Genomic DNA, 7,798 nt, shown 5'->3' with positions numbered 1-7,798 from the left:
GAGTTTAGACCAGGATCTGCTGGATTTTAAGATTCTTGCCTCTTTGAGAGTCAGTCCATCTGTGAGATGCTTTTTATACTGTCACACTAGCAGTGGAGCGGAAACTTTTTTTTTAATAGGCAGGAGGAAGAGGGAAAGCCCTGCATAAACTGAAGCTCTCATAAGAAGAAAATACTGCATGTACCTCTTCAAAACCCTTCAGGATGCAGCTGCAAATAATGAAGACAAATGATCCCTTCACATGCCGATAAAGATAATAACGGAATATGCCTAGAATTCACCTTAGCTTTAGATTCTGATGGCAACAAAGATAATAGCATAATGGAGCCTATTAATGCAGCAGGAGGTAGAAAGAGACAAAAGCTAGAAGGATGAAGAGTTATTTAAAATTTCAAAGTGATTTATACGAGAGTCTGAGGAAGGAAATCATCGCTGAGATCATGAAAACATGAACAGTATGTGCTGAGTAACAGAAGTGCATTACACCCTCGCTACCTTTACTTGCAGATAGTATGAGTAGCACCTCTAGTGCTTTCTCCAAAATGAGATTATCTCAGCAAACAGCATTAAGTGGAAAAGTCAAAATCTTTTCAGAAAAACAATTATTTTTGTCAAGAAATGTCAAACAGTCAGGCCCTAAACTGCTCCTGTCAGAACTGTAACATTAGCCAGGAAAATTCAGTAGGTTTAGGGTAGGATTTCTACTGAAAAAGCAGCCACTTATAGAAAACATTCCAGTAGTTTTGACACTCAACAGTATTACAAGAGACATGTGAAAGCTAGTTCCAAGTTCTTCTTCCTGTTTTAGATGATGCCATGAGCTTCAGTTTGATGATATGGAAGATGCCTGCTTATGGCAAGAGATTTTTGGCAGCCTAGAGATTCTCTTAATCCCTGGAAATGATGAAAAGATCTGAGAGAAAGAAATCTAAACTGTATGCGCTTCTAAAACAGAATACTGGTCACCTTATCACTTCACACCTAATGCCACCCGGTAATGCAGCAAGGCTGGAGAGCCCTTTTTTGTCACTTCCTCAGATTTTTAAGAAAATTTTGGACAGAAATTATACGTAAAGGAATGGAAAAAACATATTTTGAGCTGGAAGTTCCGGAGAAGGAACTAATAAGATTCAAGTATGGGACAAAACAGATGGGGAAGTAGAAAGTCTGGTTCATTTCTGTCAAACTCATCACGGGATTTCTGGTTGATAACACAAGCATTGCCTTAGCCCTTGTGAACCCTGAGCGAGAGGGTAGGCCTGTTTTATGTAGCACAAAATGTGAAGTTGTCACTAAGGTCTGCTGAGAACAAGGCTGTAAGTGTAAGGGACACGCACACCATTGGAATAGCTGTACTCACAGATCAGTGCTGAAAGCACACCTGGCAGCCTATATTAATTAGGTTTAACCTGTTATCCAAGGAGATGATACGTACTTCATGGCAGCCTGTGACCTCCCAGAGGGACACTGACTGCTAACATCAATAGGATGGTTTAGAAATTATCTTGTAGCCCTCCAAGGCCTCTCCTTCACTGATTTATCATCTCATATGCTTTTGAAAATCTATCTCACTCCTGCCCTTGAAACCTCAGTCTGCTCCTTTTTAAACTTGCCCTGGTAGCCCTCTTAGACTTTCACACATTTGTAAAAATCCCTAGAGCCACAATATTATCTCTCCTCAGAAAACCTACCTGTGTCAAGGAGTGTCTGACACATAGGACAGTGGTGTGGTAGCAGAAGGGCTGTGCCACTGCTCCTGGTGGCCACTGGTACTCTGGGCTTCCCCAGCTGTCTGTCATCTCTCAGATGCTCAAGGAGCAGTCTCTGTTACACATGCACAGTCTATATTACAGTGGGGCCTCTGATTGGAGGCAGCACTATATTACCTCTAAATAGAAAAATACTGCTACTAAAAGAACAAAGACTTTCAACCAAGATTAACGTTTTATTGTCTGGGCGGTAGGTATCAAAGGCTCTTCTGGAGGCACTTCACTCCAGTTGGATTAAAATCAGTACAGCTGTTCCCCAACTGGTTTTAAAAATGCTTCTAGCAAATGCCACTTCCTGCTCTTGCTGTCCTTCTTCTGGAAGCTGCACCATCCTGCTCAGCTTAGCTCAGAGACTTGCTCTTCCTCTTTCCCACCCTCCTCCTCCTCCTTCTCCTCCCCTGTGTGTTTGCTTAGCAGTCTCCATCCCTGCATCTTCTCTGCACTTCCCAGCAACAACCTTCAGCACAAAATTGATGAGTAGAGCATGGTGGGGGGTTATCAGTAAGGAAATTAAATTGCACACACAAACAAGTGAGCCTGTGAGTATGGGAGATGTCAGGTTCCTCTTGCTCTGCTCTCCCCTCTATACATTGGACTGGGGCACCAGGAGCGTATGGCTCTAACTGGTTCTTCCTGCACTGATGGGACAAGGTGAGCTGTGTGTAGCCAGCCGACTCCTCATCTGCTTTGGGGCTGCTCAGGAGAGGAAGCAAAACAGGTATTTCCTTGTACAGGCCATGTGGAGGTGAAACTTTCAGATGGTAAGGACTGCACAACCAGCAATTAACAACTAATTGTTTCTGACTCTGGTGTGGCTGACGCGGTGCAGAAACCTTTGGCAGCAATGCAGAGATGAAGAGGGGCTGGAAGACTCAGGCCTCTAACCACACTTGGAAATGAGCAATACAGTGCATACATTTAAAAGAAAATACATGAGAGTGCCTGTGCTGAAGAAGCCAGGACATCAGGACTGGAGCAGCTCCTCTTCTACTAAAGAGCTGCAGATAGGTGACCCTGGTAGAAAGCTGAACAGCAGAGTGACAGAAGTAGGGTTCAGAGTTTGTCTAAGCTCCTTTGATTGCTCTCCCATGCACTGCATGGAATGAGAGCTTGCTTCGTTCTAGCCTAGATTTTGTTCCATCCCTAGGATGCAGATGCCATCTGCAGGAGCCACGCGATCCAGCCTCCTGCAAGCTACAGTAGCTGTGAAGGGAAGATTTAATTCTAGTAGTTGAAGCAGTGTCAAAGTCTGCCCGTGTCCCTGCCTGCACCCCGAGAAGGAAGCACAACCCTTGTTTGTGGAGAGAGCTGCAATGGTGGGTGGCTGCAAAACTGCCTCTCTCAGCTAGCGTCCCAGGGTGGGGGAGACTGCTTGGCTCAGGCACCCCTCCTATTTTAGGTTGTAGATCGAAGGTCTCTCCTTGTAGAGCTGGGGCTTCCAACCTCCAGCAAAAGTGTGTTTAGACAGTATTTAGGCAGAAAGACTAGAGTTATCTACTTGCACAGCTGACTTCTTCCCCAATATGCCTCTTGGGTTCTCCTAAATACACAGGTCTGTGGGACTCTTAGTGAATCCTGACTTGAGGACAATTTTCTAAGGCAGATGATACGATGTTCTTAACTCAGACTGTTACTGGTTTCTAAGAAGGACGGGTATAGTTTTGAAGGGTCATGAGTTGGGTTTTATCTTGCTAAAAGCCTCACTCAGTGCAATATATTAAGAAGACCTGAGCACACTCCCAGTATTTCTTTCTGTCCTTTGGGTCACAGTGCAGATAATGAAATACCAAGAGCTGAAAACAGAATTTGCTGTGAGTCAGGTCCCAATTCACCAGAAAACAAAATGCAGAAAGTGGCTTGTCCTGCTGTGGAGGTTTCCACGAATGACTGAAGATTGTCAGGTGTGGATAAGCTGTCATGATATCAGAAGCATTTAATAGTAATCAGCAGTTAAAAAGAGCTTTAATACCATCCGTACTTCCCTTGCACACTAGGGAATTGCAGTGCCTGCTACTGAAGGCTGTAACTTTATGGTCATTCTTGCCAACTGTTTCACTAAATTCCACAAATTTCTTTTTTTGTGGATATATGGAATGTGTTCCCTTCTGCCATCCCTCTCTGAAGGGATGGAGCTCTGTGCTTTCTGGAGCTGGGATGTGCCCAGCAGTGGTGCCCAGCATTCAGCCCTCCTTGCTTTCTGCCCTCCAGATGTGAGAAATGTACATAGTGGTACTTGCCAAATCAAGCACTCTCCTGCAGTGAGTGAGGAGAGCAGGTGATTTGGCTCTCCAGAGTATGTGAGAAGATGGCAGGTCAGCTCTACCTTCCTGAGAGGGAAAACACTTGTCCTGGAGATTTAGGGGTGAAAGCTCTGCCAGCAGTGTCTGGGCTTGCAAAAATTCTGAGGTAAGAAAGCTGACCTGTGCCTCCCCCTCAGTTTCCCTCAGTGTTTAGGAAAGAAGGCCATCCATTTAAAACAAGCATGTCAGTAACAACCACAGCCTGAACCAAAACAGATGTCATCTCTATGGCTGTTAAGCCTGATATTTCACAGGCTGCTGTAAGCACTGGACAGTGTAGCTTGAGGTTCCCCAGTCATTTGTCGTACTTCCTGAAATGAAGACCTCATACTCAGAATCCAGTTAATCTGCCATCAGCACAACATTGTCCTTCTTCTTCTTCTCCTTCTCCTTCTCCTTCTTCCTGACATCTCTGGGAAACGACTTTGCATACATTTAGACTCTGCTGATTAACTAGAAAAGGCAATTTTTCAAGCTCCCTAGTGATACAGGAGGAACAACCTAAAAATAGGTGCCTGCTTTCAGAATAGAAGTTCACCATCCTATTCTTTTATCACATGACCTATTTGGAAGTAAGCATGTTTATTGAATTTCCCTTTTGGTACTAATAAACTCTTCACAGCAAGGCTGTTCTCTCAAACACAATTTGGGCAGGATCCCATATATTAGCAGTTTTCTCACATGTAAAAATCATCTTAAACACCTCCTTTCTTCATCTAGAAAAGTAAAATGTACTGAGCCCCAGAATTAAGTTTTGAAAAGCAGCTTCCCTGATACTTGAGCCTCTCCTTATACCCAACCTGAACTTTAGAACAGTTCATCGGCTATCTCTATAGATATTTACAAGACACCATTTTCATCTGATTTACTGAGAGTCTGCTGAATGCTTGGGAGAGACTTTTAGTGGGGTTTCAGACTTGTGTACATCTGTCTAAATGGCAGCTCTTGTAAGAGATTAAAACAAACTTTTTTACTTCCTGGGTGCCAGCATTTTAGAGGTAAAATTATCACAGCAACGTGAATTGCTATCAGTGAATCAAGCAATAAACAATCAGTCTGAGGTAATTAACATCCCCGGGGATAAGAAATCTAGGGAGTGTTACTTCTCAGTGGAGCCCTAGCATGGGTGCTCGACTTCCAGTGTTGTTTGTGACACTGGCTCATGGAGCACAGACTCGTTGCCATACAGTTAGTGTTACAAATAAATGGTTCCTCCTCTGGCAGTTATTAATCTACTTATTTTGATATTAGGGATTTTGAGTAGTGATTACAAGCAACAAAAAATCAAAAGTGAGGCTTAAATTCATAGTCTTGAAGAATACATTGTGGCACTGAGGATACTGTATTACAAAAAAAAAAATTACAAAAGCAAATATTGTATCTCAAAGAATGTGGTATCAAAACTAAATATTTAGTCATGATCTTACTGAAATATCCAACCTGCCATGTTCTTAGTTTACAGTTCACCTAATTCCTGTGGCTTTTTGCTGCTGTGCACAAGGCAAAGAGGAATGCGACTATTTGATTTTTTTCTTACAAATTGCCCAACATGAATTTTACACATCCTTTTTTCAGTTTGTTACAGAAAATAGGCCAATGTAAAAATGTCTTTGTGATCTTTTTAATTAGCTGCCCCAACAAGCTCCAAGTTTGACATAGTCTTTGCATAGATTACTATGTGTCTCACCCACCTCTGTAGGTTCCTTTGTGGATCTTAGATTCACTTATGATTGGACTGACCTAAATTTCTTAAGTAAATATTCTACAGAGGTTTCCCAAGTTTTCATTTTTAATCTCCTAAACTCACTTACATGGAAAAAAACCTTCAGTTGCTGTGTTATTTTTTTCATCTATAGCTAGGTATGAAAATCAGGCTTTACTCTTGAACTGAAAAAGGGAGGAAGACAAAAGAAAGGCACAACTGGCATTACATTGAGTTCTCTCTTTCTGTCTCAGTATGGTCCCTCTTTTATATTCTACTACTGTGGAACACAGACCTGAGAGTGTTATTTAGTTCAGCTTTTTCCACAACAAAACTGCTTTCTCTGTTTGAAGGCTGAATACTGAAATTCTCTCTATGGACTGACTGCCTTTTGCAGAAGTAGCATGAATTCTTTCTGTTCACATTCTCTTCTTCACTAAGACACTCCCATTTAGCCTGCTTCTGTCAGCTCTGATTACAAACCAGCAATACCCATCCCCGTTTTGCTTCTGGATAAGCTCTCCCTTGAATTTTACTTATTTCAGGATGTTGGATGCCACATGGGAAATGGAGAAAACATTCTGGAAACAAAAAATGTCTTTCTTCCTAGACTGTTACATAACAACTTAAAGGACTCCATGTTTCTAAAAGAATCACTCAAAAAAAAAAAAAAAAAAAAAGTATGCAGACCACTGGAGTAGCCCAGGTGCTAATAAGCAAAAAGAAAGAGAATTTTCAGTATCGATTAATATCGAAAGCCAAACATCAAATAGCCAAGCATTGTGTTAAAACCAAATACATACGGCATTTGCTTTCCTAGAATCCATCTGACACATAAGAAGGGAAGAAAACCCTAAAATTTGGTGATAAAGGCTTTAGCATGCAAACAAGAAATACGCCACATCTTTTCCCTGGATGTACCTGACCCACCAAAGTCAGCCTTCAGCCATCAGTGGAAGATAACCAGAAGTAATTTTGTCACTGGCATCCTGTGGACTCATCCCTGTGAGACTAGAGGTTTTTTTCACAAAGGAAAACAAGTGGGTCAGCGGTGGTGCAGGACATCCCTGGAGATGCATCTGATTGGAATTTGTCAAGAGACAAAGCTGCCATCATTTGTCTGCCAACGCTTCATCTGCTCATCACTGCACCTCCCAGCACTGACCCCAGGAACTCCTGCCAGAGTCCCCTGGGAGCAAACGCGTGGCCAGCACGTGTGAGGCAGCCGCATGCGCCGGGGAGCAGAGGGCAAAACCACTCTCTGTGCCAAGATATTAGGCTGCAGCCCTCACTGTTTGAGCTTTGTCATGCAAAATGACTGCACTGAGCCAACAAGGATAAAGCTATAAACAAGGTGCCACACATAAATAATGTGTTCAAAGAAACAGACGGCTGCTGGCATCCTGAATCCTGAACGTGCTTTACACAACTGAACTGGGGAGCTCCTCTAGACACAGCTTGGCCACATCCTCCACCTCCTTCCTTCCCATCGAGCTAGTTCCTTCCACCTGTGGTCTCTCAAAGATATGCCAGACATCACGGCAATCTAGAACAGGTAAAGATGCCAGAATTACGGTTGGTCGTGCAGTTTTCAGTATAACTTTTGCAGTCAGTCAGTGTGTGAAGTCATTCTGTCACAGATCAGGAAGGCGATAGCATTTTAGGTCAAAACAGAGGCAGGCAAAAGGGAAAATGGACCGATGAGAGGCTGAGTCACAGACGCCTCTCTGGTAAAGTGGGCTGCCTGGGCCTGGCGGTGAGCACCGGCTGCATTGGTGTCTGCGTCCCAGACGTTATCCGTGCCCTACAGCCTGCAGAAGCTGGTGCGGCTTCACGGGGTGACCACTGTGCGTGTGACCCCTGTACTGCCACCACCGCGCTCCAGATCAAGGCAAGAGTAAAATCCCAGCATCCAGCTAAGGAAAAAGATCGTCACCTGCAAGCGAGGAACGAAGAAAAACAAATAAACCCCAAAACTCCCAAAGAGATCAAACCCCAAACTCCCAAAGAGATCAAACCCCAAACTC

Source organism: Antrostomus carolinensis, unplaced genomic scaffold, assembly GCF_000700745.2.
Source record: "Antrostomus carolinensis isolate BGI_N321 unplaced genomic scaffold, ASM70074v2 scaffold44802, whole genome shotgun sequence".
Classification (NCBI taxonomy): domain Eukaryota; kingdom Metazoa; phylum Chordata; class Aves; order Caprimulgiformes; family Caprimulgidae; genus Antrostomus; species Antrostomus carolinensis.
Note: the sequence above shows the minus strand (reverse complement) of the source record.